The sequence below is a fragment of the Halichoerus grypus genome, chromosome 5 (genome assembly GCF_964656455.1).
Source record: "Halichoerus grypus chromosome 5, mHalGry1.hap1.1, whole genome shotgun sequence".
Lineage (NCBI taxonomy): Eukaryota > Metazoa > Chordata > Mammalia > Carnivora > Phocidae > Halichoerus > Halichoerus grypus.
The window spans coordinates 17,417,660-17,442,471 of record NC_135716.1 but is presented as its reverse complement, the minus strand read 5'-3'; the positions used below and the strand labels follow the sequence as shown (position 1 = coordinate 17,442,471).

The following is a 24,812-nucleotide window of genomic DNA, read 5'->3' as shown; positions in this document are numbered from 1 at the left end:
CTCCAACACGTTGTAATCCCAGGCCACTTGATGACAGCAGAGGATGACTCCAGACTCTGGGTGACTGACAAGCTGATGGCGTCACAGGTACATAATGTAGGCATCCTCTGAGCAAGCCCAGTGCTGGGCTGTATAAATAGAAGCCAGTGGTCATCAGGAAGTATTCCTGGGGATGAGGTCATCCTCCCTTTACACTGTCATGGCCGACCCCAGGCGAGGGCTGGGTCCACACCTATGCCCCACAACCAGCTTGAGTCAGGAGAACATGGTGGCATTGAGAGGGAAGCCAGAACGTTGGCTGGAGGACAACACCTATGAGAAAGGTAAAGCAACTGGGATTAGCCAATAATGGTAAATACCACGTCTTAGCAACCACCAAGCGCCAGGGTGGCTGTAAGCTCTTTACATGAGTTGGTTCGTTTAGTCCTCGCGATCACCATTAATTACATGGTCACTACCACCATATCTCCATGTCACAGATGAGGACGGAAGGGTAACTTGCCTGAGGCAGTACAGCTAGTAAGTAGAGGAGTCAGGATGCATTCCCAGAGATCTGGGTCAAGAGTAACCACTATGCTTCATTACCTCTCTGCTCCAGCCGTCAGGGAAAGACTGCGAGTCCTTAAGGAGCAACATTTAGGCCCCTTTGGTTATTTCCCTTCCCAACTCCCAGGGATTGAAATACTTTGTCTACCAGACAGCATTTATTATGTAATGATCACTTCATTGTTTTCTTGAAGTCATATGTGACTATCAATCCTCGTTCATCAGCATGCAATGCAACCCTCCCCACCAACACACACACACACACACAAACACACACACACACACACACACACACAAAATGCAGTCTCATCAAGGACGGATTAGGATTTCCAGTGGGCTTTTCTACAACGTGCAGGTAACTCTCAAAATACCCACGTCACCGTCCATGGGCTCTAGACAAAGGACTACTGTCTGGATACACAGCTCAGGCCCTGTCCAGCTCTGCCTGGCATATCACCATTTAAAACCTAGCTGAGTAGTATGGGCATGATTATCTGCGTAAGAAACAGAAATTAGACATACCATGAACAACAATAGTTATTTATAACTGCTATTTATTAAGTGCTATGGGCCTTCAATTTAACCCTCTCAACAACCAGTGGATTGAAGTAACTCAGTGAGAATTGTTAGTCCTATCACTTACAAAGGATACAGAGGGTCAAAGAGTTGTCCTTCCACATGAAACTCAGAGAGAAAATGTCAGAGACAGTATTCCCACTCAGGACTGCCTGACTCTGAACCCTGCTCCTCACCACGAGGCCACAGCAACTCCTCTAAGGAATTAAGGAATATCCCAGAAGCAGCTCAGTTCAGTAGATATTTATTGATCACATGCTATGTGCCTGGTTCTGTAGGAAGCCTTAGAGATCCAATACAGCAGAAATGGTCCCTGCCTGACAACATTTAGAGTTCAATGAATACAACTATGGAGTTTATTCATTCAACAAACATTTGTTGAGAATCTATATGCCAGATCCAGACCCAATTCCAAGTGTTCGAAGATGCAGCAGTGAGCAAAAAAAAGGCAGTGATGCTATCCTCATAATGTGAGGACATTTCAAAACAATGTAATTGAGCATTTTTTAAATTGAGCGTTTTTGACAGGCAGGAGGTAAGCTGGAAGGAGAAACACTTGGCCCCAGTTGGGATGTGCCTTCCCAGCCCTCCTGGGAGCCATCCAGTTGTCGGTGGGAAGTCTGGCCTGCTGAAGGGGCAGTCACTGGCACTTATCAGAGTCACGTCCCAGAATCAGGTCAGAGAAGGACTGGCTGCTTTATCCCCAGGTGTGCTGAATCCTTGGAGCTCTGCAGTTATCAGAAGGGGCATCAGGAAGTTCTCCTCACAAGTGCTCCAAAGGAGATGAGTTTTGATTCTTTCCTTTAAAGAGTACTCTTTCATTAAAGAGTAACTATGTTGATGTGGTAAGCATAGCATAAGGTATAGAGTGGTTGAATCACTCTGTTGTATGCCTGAGATTAATGTAACATTGTGTGTCAACTATATTTCAATTAAAAAAAAAAACCCACCACCACCACTTTGTCACAAGGAAGGGGGAGCAAAAGATTCCAACCACAGTGGAATCAAACTGGAAATTAGTTAAAGTGAAATAACAGAAAAATCTCCAAATACTTGAAAACCAAAATAAATAAATAAATAAATAAATAAATATAGATCTTCAACAAAATTAAAATTTTTGCTCTGTCAAAGACCATGCCAAAAGTATGAAAAAATGAGCTACAGAGTCAGAGAAAATATTTTCAAACCATATATCCAACACAGGAGTGCTATTCGGAGTATATAAAGACTTCTCAAAACTCATCAGTATAAAAACAAACAATCTAATTAGGAAACGGGCAAGAGACACAATGAGACATTTCACCAAAGAGGAGATAGGCAAATAAGCACATCAAAAGATACTTAATATCATTAGCCATGAGGGAAATGCAAATTAAAGCCACAATGAGATATCACTACACACCTATCAGAAATGCTAAAATAAAAAGTGTTTACAACCTCAAATGCTGATGAAGATGCAGAGAAACTGGTTCACTCAGACATTGCTGGTGGAATTCTAAAATGGTACAGCCACTCAAGAAAACAGTTTGGCAGTTTCTTACAAAACTAAAAGTGCACTGATCGTAGGACCCACCAATCGCACTCCTGGGCATTTATCCCGGATGAATGAAGTCTTAGGTTTCACCAAAACCTGTATACAAATGTTTGTAGCATCTTTATTCAGAATAGCCAGAAACTAGAAAAGACCCAGATGTCCTTCAACATGTAAGTGGTTAAATAAACTGTAACAAATCCATATCAAAGAATACAACTCAAGGGACGCCTGGGTGGCTCAGATGGTTAAGCATCTGCCTTCGGCTCAGGTCATGATCCCAGGGTCCTGGGATCGAGCCCCACATCGGGCTCTGTGCTCAGCAGGGAGCCTGCTTCTCCCTCTCCCTCTGCTTGCCTGTCTGCCTACTTGTGATCTCTCTCTCTGTCAAATAAATAAATAAAATCTTAAAAAAAAAAAAGAATACGACTCAAGAATAAAAACAAATTATTGATACATGCAACAACCTGCTGGAATCTCCAGAGAATTATTTGGAGTGGAAAACCCCCAGTCCTAAAACGTCACATACAGTATGCTTCCATTGATGTAAGATCCTGAAATGACAAAATTACAGGAACGGTGAGCAGATTGATGGTTGCCAAGGAAGAGAAGTGGATATGGATATACAAGGGCAACATGAGGGATCCTCTGACTGTGAATCTATAATTATCTCAAAATAAAAATCTTGATTAAAGAAATAACTACAACATGAAAAACTAAACTTCAAATTTCATAGGACAAAAAAAACAAAAAAACAAAACCACAACCTTTTTTTTTTTAAATACCACAGGAAAAAAAAGCTAGTGAAATAAGGCCAAATAAGCCCTGTACTAGTATTGTACCAACATCAACTTCTTAATTTTGAAAAATGTACCAGGGTCATTGGGGGAAGCTGGGTGAAGAGTACATGCGATCTTCCTATACTATTTTTGCAACTTCTTGGGAATCTTAAACTATTTCAAAATAAAAAGTTATAATTTTTTAAAAACCACTTAATATTCTCATTTTCTTACCTCCGATCAATTCTTAAAGGACCACAGACCAATACAGGTCCTGGTGTCTGTACGTCCATAAGACCACTCTATAGATACAACCATGACCCTGGAAAAAACAATCTGTGACATGCACATCAGTTATAAGTCAGACATCTCAACTCAGGCATACATGATTCAAGTTTCTTTCATTTCTATAATGTGATTTCATTTGTATTTTGAGCTCCCATTCAGCCAATGTGGCAGAAATCATCTCAGGCAATTCAGCTCCTGGGGAGATGGCCCAAATTTTGGGAAACGTTCATGAAGTCTCATATCAATGTGGGGTGAGGTGGGAGGGCGGGGGGTAGGGGAGAAGCACCTTCTTACCTTTGGTGTCTTCTGTCCACACTGCCATCTTCTGGGGATCCATCATCCCCGAGTTATTGGTCCACATAGGTCCAGAACCCTTGGGCTGCATCTGGAAGGCTTCTTGCCCCCAATAGCATCATCAATATCACCTGTATTTGCCTACTTATGGCTGCTATAACAGGTTACTACAAACTTAGTGGCTCAAAACAACACAGAAGTATTATGTTACAGGTGTGGAGGTCAGGAGTCTGGAAAGGGGTTTATGGGGCTAACATCAAGGTGTTGGCAGGGCTACATTCCTTTGTGGAGGCTCCGGGGGAGAATCCATTTTCTTGCTTCTTCTTCCTTCTAGAGGCTGCCTGTATTCCTTGGCTTGTAGCTAAAGACTCTGACCTTAACTTCCATTGTCACATCGCCTCTGACTCCACCCCTTTCCCTCCCTCTTACAAAGACCCTCGAGATGACATTAGGCCCACCCCGATGCCTACACACAAAGAAGAGGTCACGTGAGCACACCGTGAGATGGGAGCTTCCCACAAGCCAAGGAAAGAGGCCTCAGGATGAAATCCACGTCGCTGGCACCTTGGTCTTGGACTTCTAGTCTCCAGAACAGGGAGAAATGAATGTCTGTTGTTTAAGCCCCCCAGCCTATGGTGTTTCATTATGGCAGCCAGAACAGACTAAGGTAGTCTGCTGGTTGCGTGAGCTGTCTATCCAGAACCCAGCATGAGGCTGACGTATCCACAAAGATGAAGGTATTGTGTGAGGGGCGCCCCTACCCATGCTAAATCCAGAACTGAGGAGACTTGGGCTCTCAGGAGCAGCGCCCCTGAGAGGATGTGTGGAGCAGGGCCACACGTGTCCAGAGACTGAGAGGCAGGAGCAGAAGGCAGAAGGTTTTACCAAAAACCCCTCCTCATGGAAACTAGGGGTAAGGAGAAGCCTTCCCTCCCCTGTCATTTGTAACCACACAAAGTGCGCGTTCCCATTCATGTGTTCATTCAGCATTTACTCAGTATCTGTCCTTTATCAGTCTTCTACTGCTGTGTAAGAAACTACCATAAACTGAGCAGCATAAAACAACACAAATTCATGATCACACAACCTGTAGGTCAGACGTCTGGACGTGGCACCATTGGCTTTTCTGCTCAGGGTCTCACTTGGTACAAATGAGGTGTGGGCCCTAGCTGCAGTTCTGGTGTGGAATCTCAGGGTGTTCCTCCAAGTTCTGTGGTTATTGACAGAACTCATTTCCTTGTGGTTGTAGGACTGAGGTCTCTGTTGTCTTGTAATGGCCAGCCAGAGACCACTCTCAGCTCCTAGAGGTGGCTCTCGGGTCCTTGCCACACGGAACCCTCCATTCAGCCACAGAGAACATTCCTTGTATAAGATCCCTCTCCTGCCTTGAATGTCTCTGACTTCTCCTTCTTCAACCAGCCAGAAAAACCTGTCTGCTTCTAAAGGGCTCATGTGAGATGCCTGGGTGGTTCAGTCGGTGAAGCGGCTGCCTTCAGCTCAGGTCATGATCCCAGGGTCCTGGGATCGAACCCCACATCGGGCTCCTTGCTCAGCAGGGAGCCTTCATCCCCCTCTGCCTGCCACTCCCCCTGCTTGTGCTCTCTCTCTCTCTGACAAATAAATAAATAAAATCTTTAAAAAAATAAAGGGCTCATATGATTAGATCAAGCCTATCCAGATAATCTTCATAATCTCCAGATTTTAAGGTCAACTGATTTGTGAATTTAATTACATTTGCAATATCCTTTCACAGCGGTACCTAGCTTAGTGTTTGAGCAACCAGGGGCTGGGGGTCTTGGGGCCATCTCAGAATTCTACCTACCACAAACTCTATGTTAGGCGAGACATGAGGACAGAGATGCCTGGCAAAATACGCATCCATGAGGGACTTACAGTCAAGTGGACACAGCAAATACAAAGAAGGGACCCGATTACAAAGCAATAATTCTAATTAAGGAAAAGACAATATTCTGTAGGACTTCGGAAGAGGCTGGTGTCACTCTCTTGGGAAGAGTAGGTTTCCCAAAAGAAGTGACATTTGATTTGAGTCTTGAAGCATTGGAAGAGGGAAGGCATTCCAGGTGGAGGGTGCTCCATTTACAAAGATGGAAAAGACCATAGCAAATCTGGGGAGTGACAAGTAACCCAGAGCTGCTGAGTCTTTAGAGGACAAGGTTAGAAGAGGCAGAAGGGGACGCCTGGGTGGCTCAGTCGGTTAAGCGTCTTCCTTCGGCTCAGGTCATGATCCCAGGGTCCTGGGATCGAGTACCGCATCAGGCTCCTTGCTCAGTGGGGAGTCTGCTTCTCCCTCTGCCTGCTGCCCCCCTGCTTGTGCTCTCTCTCTCTGACAAATAAATAAATAAATAAAATCTTAAAAAAAAAAAAAAAAAGAGGCAGAAGACTGGGCTGGAAAAGTTGGTGGGGACCCGTTTGGGCCAGATGACCCATGCCATCCTAGAGAAGCAACCAAAGATTAGAAGCAGGGAAATGACCTAGCAAGATCTGTGTTTTTGGTGACAGCAGGGATAACGAGGACAGAAACTGGAGCTAGGAAAATGAGTTAGTTGGTGTCTACAGCATTTCGAGTTCCTCAAACTAACCGTATGCTTCCAGAGGGAACAATATTATAACTGATTGATCTGTGAGAGGCAGATCGGTGTTAGCAGTATGGGACATGGGCCACTGGTAGCATGTGTGAGACAGGAGATGGTTTTAAATGATGCATGGACGCAGCAGTAAATAGCTCTGGCTCAGAGAGAAAGTTGCTCCTTTCCATTTCTCTTTCCATCCTTTTAATTAGCTCAAGGAAAAGTTCTCAGTTCGGAGGTAGTCTGTCTTTAACACCTTTCCAACACCGTTTTCCCAAGTTCCACCTTCTGCAAATAACAGTAGCTAGCTAGATTAATAGCACTATTTCTTTCTGTAGATTATTTTTCTGTTCCTTTCCTTTGTTCCAATCAGTATTGGATTTTTTCCAAGGTGATAAAAAGCTTTATTATTGTTGTTGTTGTTGTTGTTATTATATAAGTACATTTACATTTTCAAATGTGAATCAATATAAATTAAAAATGTTAAAGAATCCTGCAGATGGTACATATGCTGCTGGGGCAAAAGTTATGAAGGTGGTTTATAAACGAGTCACTTTGGGACACACAGGTGGAATGGGAAGCAGGCAGGATTTGTAGTCTGTCTAACTTGGGTACAAGTCCCACTTTTAACTTACTAGCTCAACGGCCCGTGAATAATTCATAAACCTTTTGGGCCTCAGTGTTCCCCTACAAATTAAGGAGATGATACACCTCCTCAGAAGGTGGTGACTGGTTAAATGAGACAAAATGAAAGAAGCTTCTAGGTGCCTCCTACATAGTAGGCGCCTGGATTTCATAGCGCATATCTCTGAAGAAGGAAACCTCAGTTTTTGGCAACACCCAGCAGGGACTTAAATCCAGCACCACTGAGTATCTGTGCTTGATAAAAATTACCTAAGAGCATTCATCTGCTTAGTGTCTGTGACCTGTGGGCAGCAGTGGTTCTTAGGCTGAATCCAGTTGTTTTGTGAGAAACTATTTAGGAAAAGCATTTAACTCAAGAGTGGCCAGCCCTGGCATCATGGCCAGGCCCCCAGGGCCTTGTCCAGGCCTCCTCTAAGATCTCAGAATACTACATCCTGCACAGATCAGTTGGGAGTGGATCTGGAACATTCAGATATATATGTAAATGAAGATACATAGAAAATACCTCCCATTTTAGTTATCTATCGCTGTGTAATAAACCACCCCCAAACTTCATAGTGCTTAACAACTACCATTTTGTTATCATCTCTCACAATTCTGTGGGTTGACTGGGTTACATTGGGTAGTTCTGCTCTATGTGACATCAACTAGAGCTGTCATCACCTGGAGGGTTAATTAGTCTACCAGCATCCAAGATGGCGCACACATGTGGTTATAGTCTGACTGGGCGTTAGCCGGAAATCACAGGTGCTGTGGTCCCTAGCGTCTTGGTTTTCTTCCATGATGCCTCTCCATGAAGTTTGGGCTTCTCACAGAATGGCGGCAGGATTCTAAGAGGAAGGAAACAGAAACTGCCAGTCTCTTAAGGCCTGGGCTCAGATGTCCCAGCATATCACGTCCATTGCATCCAAGCAATCGCAGGAGTAGTTCGGAGTCAAGGGTAGGGGAAATAAACTCCACCTCATAATGGTGAAGTAATTTTCATACAGGGAGGAAAAGGATTGATGGCAGCCATCTTAGGAGACTATGAACCACACCTCCTACAGCTTTCACTTTTTGCAAAGGCTTGTCACTCTGAAATTATGTGTGTATTTCAACCCAGCAAATATTTATCTAGGAATTTATCCTAAGGAAGTGATCGTGGATGATTCAACACAAGGCTGTCCACTGGGAAAAGAAAATGAAACTACCTACTATTCAACAGTACTGGACCAGTTAAATCCAATGGCGTCTGAGGATAGTGTTTTGAATGTCTATGACCTGGAACCAGACAGAGTTAAGCTTAAATTCCAAATCCATCACTTAATATCTGGATGATGTTAAGAGAATTACTTAATTAACCTCTCTCTGTAAGTCTCAGTTTCTTTATCTATAGGAGGTAAAATGTGGATTGTTGTGACGATCCATGGAAAAGGTTCAGCACATAGTGAATGATCACTAAATGTGAATTGCCATTATTATTGGCAATCATTAGTGCTATGGTTTTAGGACAAATATTTCTAATTTCCCCATTTCCAGGCACGTAACACTTTCATGGCTCCATGTGGGTAACTTTGTGACTAGTTCCGACCAATGAATAGTAAGCAAAAGTGATATATTACTTCCTGGCTGAACATTTAATTGTCTGGACAAGATGTTTTTTCTCTTGCTCAACAATTGGCAATGTCCGACGAATGTGTTGACTGCTTTGTTAGCCTGAGTCCCTGAGTGACTATGATGGTCAGAAGTCTCCTTGCTAACCCTTCATGCACATGTAGCAAAAGCAAGAAATAAAGTGGTTTTAAGTTACTGAGATCAGGGGGTATTTGTTACTGCAGCGTATTTTAGCCCATTCACACTAGTACAATGTTGTTTTTGTTGTTGTTCAATCTTGCAGTGAACGATATTATTAATGGTCCCATTAAAGGTGGCGTATAATAAAGGCATTTAGATTCTTAATGACAAGAAAAAATAGTCATTCTATAAGGGCCACCTTCACTATGGGGGGTTCACTATACACAGGGCCACTTAAAATATGTTTGTACTTCCCACCAGATTCCCTTCATTACTCATCCAAATATCAGCTCAACAAAGAGGCCATTTCTTTCTATCCTTTTACCAAGTTTTATTGATGTTCATGCAATTTATCACTACGTGATATATTGCGTATTTACTTATTATCTAGTTCTAAAATAAGCTGTGTATCCCAGGCCCTAAAACCATGTATGAAACAAAGTAGACAATTTTTTTTTTATTTAATGCAGACATACATATATAGCAAAATGTGCACTGTGCTTTCTTCTGGGTGGTAAAATTGAGTGCTATCTATTTATTGAATATATTTATTTTTGCTTATGCATTCTTTCAACAAATATGCTTTGTTTATGTGAATTTTCATTTTCAATGATTAATATGTATTATTTTCACATGAGAAATGATAATAATAGGTAACATTTACTGAGCACTCACCGTGGGTCAAGCACTAAAGCTCAATATTTTACATGAATTATCTCAACCTCCCTGGGAGATAGGTCTAATCATTATCCCCATTTAGTATTCATAGATAAGGGTACTAACATTTAGAGAAGTTAAATGAGCACTGGGGCTGGAATTCAAACCCCAGATCTCTATGCTATAGCCAAATAACTAACCAGACAATGTATATATCAGGACGCATACATAAGCTCATTATAAAGAGTAAATAGGCACACTCACACATGTTGTCTCATTGGAGGCTCACGAAATCTTATGAAGGTAAGCCAGCAGGCATTATTATCCCCACTTCAAAGACCAAGTCTTGGGCCCATATGACTGCATCTTGCCATCTGCCTCCTTCCACATCTTTGCAGCAGGTGCTTCCTCTCCCCTCCTCATAAGCCTTTTCCCCCACAATACTTGGCTATGCGCATCTTTCCTTTGCATACCAACTGAAGACACAGCTCTGTTTCTCTGTGGCAGGCTTGAGGCTTTGTTGCTTATAAGCAAATTTGCATGGGAATTAATATAAGCCAGAAATTAGGAGACTTGGGGACTGGTCTTGGCACTGCCACCAACTGCGAGCCTCAGTTCTCCCACCTGTAAAATGAGCTGGTTGGAGAGACAGATCCCTAAGGACCAGGGCAGAGTTAACGCTTTTCATGCTGGGAATCCAAATGAGGACTGACGAGTGATGCTCTGCTTAACCAGACCAAAGCCCACGCACCATAGAAATAGAAGCCTGGGGCACAGGAAATGAAGGTCTCAGCGAAGATCATTCTAGGTAAACAGAAAATGCGTACATCTTGAACGGCATTGGCCCCCTACTACCAGATGAGCCCTGACAAGAGCGCACTTCCTTCCTTCCTTCCTCCCTTCCTTCCTTCATCAGTCACTTACTGTGCACCTACATATAATACACCAGGCAGGTTTAAGAACGTGAACACAGCAGCTAAGGAAACAAACGTGCTTACAGGAACCTTTCATTATAGTGGAGAGACAACAAATAAATGGATAAGCACATAAAACAGCATATGATAACAAAGACCTTGCCAGGTGATAATTCTCTTCCAGGATATTGCAAGAGAGAGGGACAAAGTCTGATAGGGCCACGCTTTGGTTCCCTTTTGGTACAGCAGCAAATGATGAAGAAGGGCACAGAAATAGCATTGGCCTTGCAGTTACAAGACCTGGAGTTAAATCATGGTTCTGGACGTAGTCTGAGAACTTGAAAACTATTACGCCCTGTATATAATCACTGCAACTTGTAAAAGCTTTGTGAAATGGGGGTGGTAGTACCCACCCTGCTTACCTCACAGGAATGAGGCGAGGATCAAGCCAGACTATGAAATCAAATAAATAACAAGCTCTGAGTTTTCCCCACTGTAACTTTCTGTTCTACACTCCAAGCAGGTTCAGATTTCTGCGAAGTCAAACTCCTGCTATAAATGTCAAGTCCCCCCCCCCCCTTTGATCCTACCAATGGCATGGGATCCCATCTCAAGGCAAAAGACATTTGGTATCAAACCATGGGGCTAGGGGTTGCAGACGTGGAGGGAAACAGCATCTGCTGGGCAAGCTTCCCTTTTTCCTCCCACGCGCAGGTATTTGGCAAAGCGATCTGAATGTTCCAAAAGGTCCCACTCTGTCTCGCTTTTTTCTAAGTTTTGCCAGTCGTGGCTATTCTATGCTACAGTTGGTAAATTGATATTTAATAGTTTTCATGTCTCTTATCAGTCTTATAATGGAAAAATTAAATAAATGTAACATGTGGAAGGATATATACTGAAATTAGAAGCAGTATCTCCTTGGATTGCTGATAAGCACTTTCTTTCTCTTGCTTGCTTCTCTGTATTTTGTGCTTTCTTTTCTCATTCATTAAAAAAATATTTATCTAGGGATCAGACAGCTGGAAGGGGCGATCCTGCAATTCACATCTTAATTCCAAATCTTTCTGCTCTGCCACCTTTCCTTTGGGTTTAGAAACCAGTGTGGATTTGTTGTCATTAGATTAGGGGCTCCTCAGGGATAATGCTGGGTTTTTTTGTTTCTTTTCCTCCTGCAATTGCTAAATTTGCAAGACTTCCTAGCTGGGCCTGGTTTTCACCCAGTTATGAACAGAAGCTGCTTTCTCCCTGCTAGGCATCTATAAAACACCATGATAGACTCTCGTCCTTCCTTGGTTTCAAAGCCACTAGACAAAGATTTGAATCCAGGTTCTACTACTTACTGGCCGGGTGAGTTTGGAGAAGCTCCCTAACCTCTTTGAACTGCAGTTTTGTCATTTATAAGATGAGGGAAACAATATTCACAGGGTAGGTGGTTGTAAGGATTTGACAAGATAATGCATATGAAGGGCTGGCACCTAGCACAGCCTCAAAACATAACTGCTGTTAACGAAAGTAGTCTTGGGAAGCACTAGAGGCTGTTCTAGGCTTGGGGAGGATGTGCGTGGAAGGAGAGCTCAGGTTGTTACTAAAAAAGGTGGCATCATGTAATCATTAAGAACTCTGGCTCAGACCTTTTAAATCCTTGTTCCCTCCATTTGCCTCGGGCAAGCTATGACATTTCTCTGAGCCTCAACTTCCTCATCTGTAAAATGGGCATGATAATATAACTTACCTTAACAGCGGTTCTCAAAATGTGATCCAAGGACCCTGGAGGTCCCCAAGACCCTTTCAGGGGTCCTCAAAGTCAAAATCATTTTCATAATAGGGCATATTACTTGTTCTTTTCTCTCTCATACTCTCACAAGTATACAGTAGTTTTCCTGAGGCTGTATGACCTATATTGGTGTCATTGTTCTGAGGGCTAACAGAGAGTGTGTCAATTTCTGCGTTTTGATTTTTTTCAATTTAATTTCTAATACGGTAAATATCAATATGTATATAACTCACACAAACAAAAGCTATTTGGGGTCCGCAATAATTGTAAGAGTTTAAAGGGACCTGAAACAAAACATTTTGAGAATCACTGCCTGGTAGGGGTTGTTATAAAGATTAAGTAGCAACTGACATATGCATATAAAGCACTCAATAAGCATTACCCTTATAATTATTGATTCCAAAGCTCCTGAATCACATAAGGGTCCATCTACTCCACTTACACATAAAGCAAACTGAAATCATACCACTTAATGCAAAGTCTCCCTTGTTTTATTCACTGCTGTTTATGTAGCGAAAGTTCAGTCCATGCTAAACTTTTAACAATTTACGGACACTGCAGCCCATCAGAAACCTCCACGGTGTCCATGACATGTAAGTGCCCTGAAGACATGGGAACTCAACAGTGCTGAGGGCTACCCCGCTTGGCTCAACCCCGACCCTTCCCACCCTGTTAATCTCTCACCCAGCCAGAGGCAGATGGTAATAAGATGGAGGCACAGGAAACTTGGCTTACAGAAAACCGTCCTAAGTGAGGAGGGGCAGCCTCAAAATGGGAATAGTTTCCTTAAGGTTTCCACGATTTCCTTGGAACCAAACAGAACTATACTTACTTTGGGGGGGGGGGGGCAGTGGAATGACCCAGAAGAGTGAAGGGAAAGAGCGAGCAAGACCTGGAAGGGTCTTGAGTAAGCAATATAAAATTATTAAAGTTGGTGGGGGAGGGCGCCTGGGTGGCTCAGTTGTTAAGCATCTGCCTTCGGCTCGGGTCATGATCCCAGCGTCCTGGGATGGATCCCGCATGGGGCTCCCTGCCCGGCAGGAAGTCTGCTTCTCCCTCTCCCACTCCCCCTGTTTGTGTTCCCTCTCTCCCTGTGTCTCTCTCTGTCAAATAAATAAAATCTTAAAAAAAAAAAAAAAAAGTTGGTGGGGGAGGCTTTTTTTTTTCTTTTACTCTCCGGGCACACCCTTGAGGGAAAAAAAAATAAAACAGTATTCCTAGATTCTCCTGTTGATGGCAAATACATTAGGATCTTAGACAGAAGTTTTCAAATGAGTTTGAGAAAGATGCGACGCGATCTGGGTCATGGTCATCAAGGAAGTTGTTAATGAATCCTTTAAGAGCTGCGACAGTTCTCCTCTCGGGTCTGTGAACATCACACAAGAGACCCCCTCCCAGGCCAGGCCCTTGTTTTATGCGTCGTTAAAAAAAACGAACAGACAGAGCCTACATGAGCAACAACCGAACAAACAGGTGCAGACCAGTAAGAAAATTTTGCATATGAGCTATTTTTATTGTCAAAATTTCTGGAGACCCAATGGGGCTACATTAGAGAAATTGGAGCCCCTCGGGAGACCCCTTAGAAAAGCCTTTCACCTAGTTTCTTCTCCCCAACCTAAGAAACGAAAATGTCAAAAGGTCACCCAGTGCGTTGGCCACGCGGTCCGCCCCCAAGGCCAGCCGTCCCCACCCCAGTCCCCGTCCTCGCCTCTGGCCACTCCGCCGCGCACGGCCACCTGTTGCTGCCCTGGCGCCCAGAGCTGAGTCGCAAACCGCCGCTAGAGTTCGTTCTAATTCCCGGGAGCAGAGGCTGACCGGGAAGCCCCGACGCTCCGCGCCTGCTAAGCCTCAGGGCGGGCGGGGACTCCGCGGAGCCTCCCAGCCCCAGGCTCCCTTTGTTTTCTCGCTGCGCTCAGACTGTCAGAAGTAGACCCCAGACAACATCCCTTGGCCCCCGCTCCGCTCGTGCGCGCTTGCGCCCAACTCACACCGCGAAAGGCTGACGCGCCGAGATGCCCTTGGAGGGGAAACGGGTCCGTCCGGGCAGGAATGCGAGGCGCAGACAGGTTGCCCGTGAGATTCCGAAGCGTCCCCTGGATCCCGAATTCCTTAGGGCTCCTTAGCGTAGCAGTGCTGCGGGAACGCGGCGCCCGGAACGCAAGTTCACCGCACTGAGGCCGCAGGCGAAGGGCAGCGAGATCCCGGCCCGCCTTTACTCTAAAACGCCCGAGGGGAACCAGGGGGCAGCTTAGGGATCCCTTCCCGCCGGGAACGCCAGAGTCCCAGTTCCGAAAGTGACCCGCCCTGCTTCCGAGGGACTTCCCTGCGAGCGCCGCAGGGGTGTGCATTTCTCCGAGTCTGAGAATCCCAGCGAACGCCGGCCCGACAAGAGTTTAAGTCAGCTCCCGGGGCGTCTGTTTGTTTATTGGCTCTTAAGGGAAAAAGTTTGAGGATCTTTAACCAACCTCAGACCTGGCGCAAGCGCAAATCGCCGAATCTCCCCAGCAAGAGTCATCTAATTTCGAGTCGTTATATAAGTGGGGGCTCTTTCTCACCCTCCCTACCCCAAGCCCTCTTATTACTATTCCTGGAGCAAAACATATCTCGCTTAAAAAAAAATTTTTTTTTTTTTTTTTTTAGTTATTATTTCCCTGAGCCCAAAGACGCGGAGAAAGCGCGGCAGCGCCCTGGGCGCGTGGCGGCCCCACCCGCGCGCGGCCCCTCGAGCCGCGAGAGGGACGCGGGGTCGGGGGGTGCCGCCGGCTCAGGACCAGCAGCCGCGCCCCACAGTCCCTCTGTCTGCCACTCCACGTGGTCAGGATCAACAGTTTGTTGAGCTCATCAGTGACACCTTGAACTTTTCATAAAGAAAATGGGTATTGCACCGGGAGGGTTTGGCCGCGGCCGCCGGGCCGGGTCGTGCTTAATATTCAATGATCTCGCTCGCGCCTCCCCCTCCTCCCCTTGCAGAAATTCCACCGAGTCCGTTACTGGGCTCAGACTTTTAAGTTAATTTACTGCCCCCCCCAACCTCGGCTAGTAACCAGCGCCTTTAGGGCCAGCCTCCCCCCCAGCTCCCGCCTGAAAATGACATTTCGCCGGCGTCTCCGGAGGGGGCTGAATTTCACTTTGTAACTTTCTGCGGAACCCGAGCCCGGGTGGCAGCTCGGGTGGTGGTATCGTATGCAAATACGCATGCTGACGTTACAGATCATGTGGGTTTTGGCGTAGATTCCCCACTGATCGAGACATTTTTTTTTCCCCTTTTTTTTTCCTTTTTTTTTTTTTCTTTTTAAAATTTTGGCCACTGTTCCCCGTACGGGGGCTTTTCCTGTCCGTCTGTCTGGCAGGCTGGCCGTGCCCCTCTTTCCCACGGAGCCCGAGCCCGGCGCCCGGTGGGGAGTGGGGAGTGGGTGGGGGGAGCCAGCAGAGTTCCATTTTGGAACGCCCGTGCCGCGTCTCCGCGCTCCCAGCCCGGGTCCCCGCGTCCCCAGCCCCGGCGCAGGTAAGAAACTTCGCCTCGGCGCCCCGCACCCCCCGCCCGGCGCCGCCAGCCCCGAGCCCCGCACGCCCGGCGCCGGCCACTCCAGCCCAACTTTCCCACCGCCGCCGCCGCCGCCGCGGCTCCCGAAAATGTGTTGTTAATGGGACTTGGCCGGGTTTGTGATTGGAAGGGGGGTGCGGAAGGGGGGGTTGCGGGCCCTTTTTGCGGGTGGGAGGAAATAAGAGGATCCGGAGGGGTGGGAGATTTTTTTTTTTAAGAGTTTTGATTACAAGTTTGGATAAATGGGAGCTAGACCGAGGAGGAGGAGGAGGAGGAAAAACATGTCTACGTTTCCCTATGTCGACATAAGCCACAAAAAAATATGGCGTCCGCTTTCGACAGGGCGTTACGTAGACCCGACTCTGTTTTTATTTATTTATTTCGTGGCCGTCTCCCTCCCTCCGTGGCCCAGCTGCGGCGCTTTGTGCAAACGGGGCAGGTCCCGCGGGGACTCCGGCGGGACGTGGCCCGGCCCGGCGGGTTTGGCAGGCAGGGGGGCTGCGTGTGCGAGCTGCCCTCCCTCCCCCGCGCTCCCCTCTTCTCCCCTCTCCTGGTGACGATTCGCCGTACTGTGGTGGCAGGAAGCATGACGCCGTGGGTTGAGGCTGCCTCTCCTCTCGTCGCCGCCGGTGGCTGCGGGCGGCTGCCCGAGCTACCTGCCGGGGGCAGGGCGGGAGCGCGGAGCCGGCCCCCACGCCGGGCTCAGGTGGCGGGGCGCCCGCGTACCGGGGGGGGATCGGAGGGGGGGGCTCCGCTGTCCGCCGCCGGCCGGCCCACGCCCGCGGCCGCCTCTGCCAGCCGAGCCCACGCTCGCCCCCGGAGCGGCAGCTGGCGCTGGCGTCCGCCCCACGAGAGAGAGGTTCATCTTTGTTGGTGTTGCGGCGTCTTTGTGGCTTCCCCAGGACTTGGTATCCTCGCCTTTGCAAACTTGCCCTTTCCCCAGCCCCTTTGCAGGAGGCTGCGGAGACGGAGAGGAGCGGAAAGTTGGGAACCAGTGAGCATCACAGGACCGTCCCCTTGGCCCCGTAGCTGTGCGGAGCTCCGAGGCGGAGGAGGAGGGTGGCTCGTTAGGCTGGGGAGAAAACTTGGGGAAGCCAAGTTGTGATTTGTTCGGGCTTCCACCTGATTGATCGGCTTCAAAGCCAGTGGGGTCTCTGCCTTCAGCTGTTTGGGGATGGCCTTTTGTTTGTCCGGAGGTGGGGGGGGAGGAGGAGGGTGGGGGAATATTGACTTTCCCTGGACCCATCTCCTTTGAAAGAGGCGTTATCCGGCGGGCCCGGGGGTCCACTAAGTCTTGTCAGGCCCTAGAGTTCTTCCCCTACCTGGTCTCTGACGATCACCGTATGTCCAAGTCAGCAGCTCTCCGGGTCTGAGGCAGGCCCCGTTGGGCAGGTTTTTGAGGGGCAGGAATCCCTCCCCTTCATCCCTTGGGTAGCTCAGACCTCCCACACTTACCCTCTTAAAACACCGCGCACACATACACACACACACACTCACACACGCACTCACACACTCACACTCCTTTATGTAGAGCAGAAATTAATGCCTGTTGAAGTGAAGGGGGTGAGCTTCTGAGAGCTCTTCAAGATTTCAGTCAAAAGGTGATTTTCTATTTATGAGGGCCCTGAGTTTAAGCAGTTCAGTCCCAGGGCAGTAATGTCAAAAAGCATTTGGATGACAACCAAGTGGAATAAATATCTTGTAAAATGGCATGTTTAAAGTAAAAATAGATTAATGGAGCCCTCAAGTGCTTGAATGGAACTAACATAAAGGTTTGATTCAAGTTTAAAGGGAAAATTATATAAAGCTGTATACACATCTTCTTTTAAGGTGGGGGGGGTAGGGAATCTACAAGTAAGATTTAAATGCATCACTGACAGTAACTGGACCTGTGATCTGTGGGAATACTGTTGATGTTGAAAAGCCATGCTTTGATTGTTCTTGTGTGCATGTGCACCTTCTGCCTAGGTTTGATGTCAATGAGGATCCACCTGAAGTTAACAGCTCTTAAGGGGAAATTCAGAGGCCAGGGATTTAGGGTAAATCTGATGTATTAACCAATCCCCATTGAAAGGAAAAGATAAATGACAGTGTTTGTTGGTACTCAAGAAGGGTATTCTGATGGAAGTGCAGTGTATCTTGACCTGCGGAAAGGTGATCCCCACCCCAAGTGTCTCATCTCCATCAGGGCCATGTGATTGAGTAGGATGCCATGCGTTTGACCAAAAGAATAATGACAGTGTTTGATAATGGTTGCTAACATTTACTGTTTTAGTATGCCAGGCGCAATGCTTTATATTCTAGGTGCTTTATCATTTAATTCTCACCCAAACCCAATGAGATAAATACTATTATTATCTTCAGTTTACAGTTGAAGAAACTGAGGCTCAGAGAGGTGAAGAAATTTGCCCAAAGCTGCAGAGCAAAAATGAAGTCAGTGTGCCAAGCCAGGCCTTATTTCTTAGCCTTCAACACTCCCGTTATGGCAGCTCTGGGATATGGGATATGGGGAGTCCTCATCAGTATGAAAAAGTAAAGGGACAGGTGTAGGTATGAAAAAGAAGGAACAGTGACCACTGCCCTAGGGTCTGAACTCCAGAATTTTCCTGGGTTTCATTCCTTTATTCATTTATTTAGCAGCTATGTGTTGATTTATTTGTTCATTCAGCAGCTATAATAATCATCCTAATGAGAGTGCAGTCATTAAACGTTTTTATATGCCAAGAACCCTTATAAGTGCTTAGGGTTATTTTGTCTTCATGACAACCCTGTGGGGTAAGTACTGTCATTCTGTCCCTTTTGTAGATGAGGAAGCAGAGGCACAGAGAGGCTCTCCAACTTGCCCAAGACCAAACAGTTAGTAAGTAGAGTGCCAGACCCCGGAACACACTCGCTTCACGCTCCAGCGCACTGCTCTAGACGTGGTAGAGATACTGGGGACGTAGAGCCCCCTACCCTCAATGCAAAACACTGCTCCAGGCACTAGGAGAGGTTGGCAGGATCCAGACCCCCTACCCCCTAGGAATCTGAGCAGCCGGGCAGGCCAAATCAAGCAGGATTAACTAAGTGCTGTAATTGAGAAGAGTAACTACTGTGGAAGCACAATGAAGGGCGTAATTACTGTGCTCTGAGGGAATCGTGGAGGATTTCCTAAAGGGGATAGCATCTGAACTGACCCATGGAATGAGGAGGAACAATGTCTGGAGGTGTGTCAGATAGGATTGCATTCAGCTGTTAGCAGCAGAAATCCTAACCACTGGCCACTTAACCAGAGGGGGCTTACTTGTGTCAGACAACAAGAAGGGTGGGTGGGACGACGTAGCTCTGGGGACCCAGGCTCTGTCTTTCCACTATGCCATCCTTAGGTATAGGCCTTCGGCCCCAGGTCTATGTTCTTGAGGTGGGAAGGTGGTTGCTGTGTCTCCAGGCTTCACATCTCCAGTCCAGGAAAGAGAAAGCAGGACGAGTGAGGCTTAGAACATTTACCTAGTATGGCTTTACTGTTACATTTGGGAAGAGATGCCTCTCAGGGACTTCTGTCCTTAGTTCATCGGCCAGAACTGTGCCGCCTGGCCGCCCAGGGAGGGACAGTCATGCATTTTGGGGTAGGCACATTGCTGCCATGAACAAATTGGGGTGCGTGGTGGAATGGTTGTTGAGCTGGCAGATCCAGTGTGTGTGGCCTAAGAGGAGAAGAGGAAGAAAGGTTTTCCCGGTGAAGGTAGAACTGCGTCCTGGGAGCCATGCCTATTCTGCGGAGGTGGAAAGGGGGATGCAGGGAAGGTTGTGCAAAGAGATGATGCCAGACTTGGGGGTGGATGTGGAGGAGGTTGTCTTTTAATCCATAGGTACTGGGGAGCTACGGCAGGTTTCAGAGGAGGGATGTCATGTGTTTAGGAAGGTAAGACTGACAGCGGTGTGCCTTGTGCAGACAAATCAGCTTGGCTCTTATTTAAAATAAAATGAGTTCTGGAAAGTTTTGGACCAAGGGACCAGTTTTGCCTTAGGGCAGAAAGAAGACAGAGTACAATAAGAAAGGGAGGGATGATGGGGAGATTTCTTTTAGGTCCTGCCAGTAGGAATCCAAGATTAACCTGATGTTAGTCAGCTGTTACCAGGAGGTAACTAGATCTCCCTTATCATATCTCAGTTAGTGGAGCTGAAAACCGTGGGGGTAGGTACCATTACTCCCCAAACACTACACTTGGCCTTTCTCCTGACCCTCAGACACCTGGGTCCTACCTGCAGCAGCAGAATAACTTTCGTCATGACCCTTCACCTTTGCTTTATTTTTTAAGGATTTATTTATTTATTTTCGAGAGAGCGAGAGCGCGTGCGCATGCACGCACAAGCAGGAAGGGGGGTGGAGAGGGAGAATCACAAGCAGACTCCCCAATGAGCACAGAGCCCAAAGCAGGGCTCAATCTCATGACCCTGAGATCATGACCTGAGCCGAAATCAAGAGTCAGACACCTAACTGACTGAGCCACCCAGGCGCCGCGCTTCACCTTTGCTTTAAATCAAGGGGATGACATCAGAGGGCATCAGAGGGCCTTCTGTCAGGTTCCCCACTCTGGATTCCTCCAGCAAGGACTCACATCCCTGATCCTCTGCTCAATTTAATAGCTTTATGACATTGGGCTGTTACTTACCTCGCTCAACCTCAATTTCCTCATCCCGAAAACGGAGATTGTTCCAATAGCTGCCTTATGGGTTGTTGTGCAGCTTGAGAAGAAACTTCCGAAAGGGCTTAGCAAAGCGCCTAGCCCCGTGTTCAGTACACATCTCCGTTATCACCGTCTTCGGCCCCAGTATCATCATGGTCACTGCCTCGGGACCTCTGGCGTGTGACTTTCTTGCATCCCTGAGGTGCCAAGTGATTAGCATACGTGGATGTTTATCACGGATTCCAAGACCCAGACTGTCCCCATCTCATTGCATTCTCCTCCCTCCTCCCCCATGTGCATCCACACTGGTTGGTGGCAGGTTTGAGCAGCCACGGAAATGGACAGCCTTCCCAGAATATCGCAGTGAGACCCTGGTGCAGCGCTCAGGTACCGTGATGTGCTGTGTCATGGTCACATCCAGACAGCGCAGTTCTGAGAGGATGCTCAGCTACTCACATGCCCCTGTGGTAGACAGTAAAGTAGACATTGCTTTTAGTATTGAAAAGGTAGTTTCCTTTTTAACTGGGGGGAAAAAAAATCCCTCCTGCTTCCCCTCCCTCACCCTTCTGTAAGGCCCCCACCCTACGTCGAACAGGTTGTGATTTTAAGAACATCCACCCACAATCTGTTTCCTGTTCCTATGCTTACAGTCATGCATTTGAGAAGGGTTGGTTGGCCATGGTGTGAGTGTGTGTGTGTGTGTGTGTGTGTGTGCGCGTGTCGACCCCCAAGGAGAAAAACGGTCCTGACAACAGTATATCAGTTCCCACCCAAACTTGAAAATGGAATAAAAAAAGACCAGAGTCAGAACCAGTTTTCTGGCTGACACCTCTCTTTACCCCCCTGGTGAACAGTTTACCTGTTAAAAGCCACAGTTCACACACTTTCTTCCTCCTTCTGCCCCCCTCCAGCCCGCTAGTACTAGAAACACTTAGTGGAGATTAAATCTTATTACACAGTGTTTCACTGCAATAGTAGTTACCACAGCGAGTCTGCAGTGAATGAGGTGCTTGTACTATTGATCCATGGGGGATCAATGTTAAGGAGTGTGACCGGGGCATTCACTTTGGTGTAAGAGATCTGTGGTATGTTTTGGGGGTGCACAGGCTTGGTTTGGGATAGAAAAGTGAGAAGCATGTGTTTACTTTTGGGTTTAAAGCCATGCTGGGTTTACCCTGCAGGGGAAAACCAGCAAAGTCCTGGGAGCCATTTGCTGTCAAGTTCCAAGGCCTCAGAGAGTAGCCAGATTGAGTTAGCTCCTTCTTTGGGAGGGAATCCTCCCTGTTGGGGGCTCAGGACAGACCCTGTGGGAGAGAGAAGGAGCCTGCCGTTGAGAAAGGGAATAGGGAAGACGTGAACAAGAGTTCTCGTTGGCCTGGTGGGGAGGCTGCCACGGCAGCTTCTAGATTCCAAGACATCTGCGGAAAACCGAGGAAGGACCAGGAGTCCAAACTGAGGAGGCAGCATGCATGCACACATTCATGGGTGTGCAAACACGAGGGTTGAGATCAGTGTTGCAGAAAGCCTCCAGAAAAACACTCCTTGGTGGGGCTGACATTCATGCCCGCCCCCAGCTGTCTTGACCCTCACCCCCTGCCTTGTCTACTCTGACCGGTGAGATGGAACGATTACAGAGTTCCCTATAAACCCAGCCACACTGCAAACACATGGTGTTGCCGCCTTAAGAACAGCAACACTCCCCCAAACGGAAAGCCTCCTATGTTCCAGGCACTCTGCTACACACTTTCCTTTCACTTTTGGCATTCAGTGTGACCATGAGGAGTGCTTCGAGAGCAGGAGTGTAGCCCCATTGTAAAGCCAGGAAACCAAAGCTCAGAAAGAAAGCTTAGGTACTAAAGAAGGTAGCCGAGTCAGGATCCAGACTCAGATCAGTCTGATCCCAAAGCTGATGCTCTTCGCTGTCACCAGGTCTTTCTGAAGTCTTCTGGAGGTGCCCCACCCCAGGCTGGGAGGACGTCTGGACAGAAGGGACGTTTCAGAATGTGCTTCTGGGCAGTCTGATTGCTTTTCTGCTAAAGGGGTGTAGAGTGTGGGTGTGTGTGCATGCATGCATGAGTAGGGGTGTGTGTGTGTGTGTGTGTGTGTGTGTGTGTGTAAGTTTTTTTTTTTTTTTAAAGATTTTATTTATTTATTTGAGAGAGAGAGAATGAGAGAGAGCATATGAGAGGGGTTAGGGTCAGAGGGAGAAGCAGACTCTCCGCCAAGCAGGGAGCCCGATGCGGGACTCGATCCAGGGACTCCAGGATCATGACCTGAGCCGAAGGCAGTCGCTTAACCAACTGAGCCACCCAGGCGCCCGTGTATGTGTAAGTTTAATCAAAACAGAAGAGATTTCCAAATCCATGCTTCTTATCCTTAGTCCCCCAACTACCCCCCTCCCAACCCCCACACCAAGAAAGACAGCTCTTAAGCCTCCATCAGTGTCTATAACAGAACATTCTTCAGGGGGCACTGCACCCTTTCCACCCTCTCCTTGGCTGTTAGGGAGAAGGAATCCCAGTGGGCTGCAAGCTGCACTTGGGGACCGAGGAGACTCTGTTGGAGATGCTGAACGCCCTTGGCAGCCAATGGGAGAAGGAGATGGAGGGAGCAGGCGTTGGGAGGGTGGAGATGGCTGTGTTGCTGTTTTTATACAATAAAAAGAGGATCATTGTAATTGGGAGCCCTTGAATCATAACACGTCTGCCTATGGCTCTCTCCAGCTGCAGAGCCATTTAGTTAAATAGCGCACAGAAAACTCCTTTCAGCCAGTATTACTTTCCCGCTGTTCTTAAAATACAACACTGAGCCGAATTGCGGTGACGACAAAGCCACCTCGGGCCCCCCCCAGCCCCCGGGTGTACCCAGAGCCCCCACGGAATCCCCCTGGCCTGTGGAGGAGGACGTTTAGAAATTATTTTCATTTGTACTGCCCCCTTGCCTTTTTGGAAACAGCTCTTTAAGGTACTTGCACACAGTCTGGTGCGAGCTAGATGTCACAGCCAAGTTGTTTATGGGGGGCGGTGGCCCAGAAGGGGCAGAGAGAGGACAGCATGCCGGCGCTGGTGGGGATGGGGTGTGTCTTTGCCTTTTGTTGGGGGGCAATGAGAAATGAAGAGATATGGACTGACGGCTAGAAGCTGGAAAAGGAGACTGCCCCCCGGCCAAGAAATTAAGGGGAAGGGATGGGCGGTGGCTGCAGGCAGGAGCAGAGAGAACCACAGACCCTCACCTCACCTCCCCTAACAGAGCGCCGAGGGTTCATTATCCTGTAGAAAGGCCTGTTACTTTCTTCTGGGGAACTTTGTGTTACAGAATTAATTATGAGCATGCAGTGAACTTCTGCCAGAGCCAGAAGACTTCACATTGTTTCCAAGAGCAAGGGCTCTTGGGCACAGGGAGCCACAGAGTGGAAACCGTTTGGCTCACTCCGTGGGTTAATGGTAGACATTCCAAAGATGGAGGGCTGTATTCAGCACTGTGACATTGAACATGGCCCGACTTCAGCACTTTCAGAAGTGGGATTTATGGGTCTAACAGTACAAAGTCTAATGTCCTCTGGGATCTCTGGAGGAGGATGTTGGGGAGCAGGGGATGAGTCTAATGGCAACAGGATGCAATAGTAGGTTGAGGGAATGTTCTAGCTAGAAGAAACTTCAGGGAGCACCGAGTCAATCTTAGGGAAATCGAGGCGTAGAGAAGTAAGTCAGTTTGCCCAAGAGTACACAATCATCTGGCAGTGTATCACCCTTCCTCGTCTATACGGTCTAGCTTACAGCTCTTGTGTCCTTGCACCTTCCCTAACCACTTCCTTTCCCACTTCTTTTCCTCTGTCTGGCCAGCAAACACTCAGCACCTGCCGGAGGAGGAAAAGGGCATCCCTGCCCGCAGGAAGTTCTCAGTCATTTGGCACTTAGCAACCATAGTGGTCCTCGTGGTGACAATGATAGGCACCATGCTGAGCACCTTTTGTGGGTCAGCTCATGCAAGTCCGAAGAGACAGAAGAACTCATTTATCTCCATGTAACAGGTGACAAGAGCAGAGTGGAGCAGGAAGCCCTTTGTCCAAGGTTTCTGGGAGCCGGGCAGCCTTCTCCCGCACCCGGGGCTCCTGCATCCCTGATGAGAACCCCTGGCCGAGCCGCCAGCCCGCGCTGAGGATAGCACAAGGATGTGCGTGCATTTGGGGCTTGACAGAGGGCTTTCTCGTGCATAGTTTTTTTTCCCCAATTTATT

General features: G+C 47.5%; 1 protein-coding gene and 2 long non-coding RNA genes across 5 annotated transcripts in view; 1 reads left to right on the top strand and 2 right to left on the bottom strand.

Annotated features, from left to right (window-relative positions):
* Positions 1 to 13,853: 13,853 nt before the first annotated feature.
* Positions 13,854 to 14,951, bottom strand: LOC118545827 (uncharacterized). Its single transcript, XR_004922238.2, has 2 exons — positions 14,354 to 14,951; positions 13,854 to 13,980 (listed from the first exon to the last, which is right to left on the bottom strand). It is a non-coding gene; the product is annotated as an uncharacterized LOC118545827 (long non-coding RNA).
* Positions 14,952 to 15,098: 147 nt separating this feature from the next.
* Positions 15,099 to 24,812, top strand: part of ZHX2 (zinc fingers and homeoboxes 2) — a 154,831-nt gene continuing 145,117 nt past the window's right edge. For 2 of the 3 annotated variants that reach the window (XM_036108338.2, XM_036108336.2), the window contains exon 1: positions 15,100 to 15,870. The gene's annotated coding sequence lies outside the window, so the exon portion shown is untranslated. Of the gene's footprint in view, positions 15,871 to 24,812 lie in introns of all 3 variants that reach the window. The other variant, XR_013447711.1, reaches the window with a different exon arrangement.
* On the bottom strand, positions 16,256 to 17,360 carry LOC118545829 (uncharacterized). The gene is made up of 2 exons (XR_004922240.2): positions 17,232 to 17,360; positions 16,256 to 16,867 (listed from the first exon to the last, which is right to left on the bottom strand). It is a non-coding gene; the product is annotated as an uncharacterized LOC118545829 (long non-coding RNA).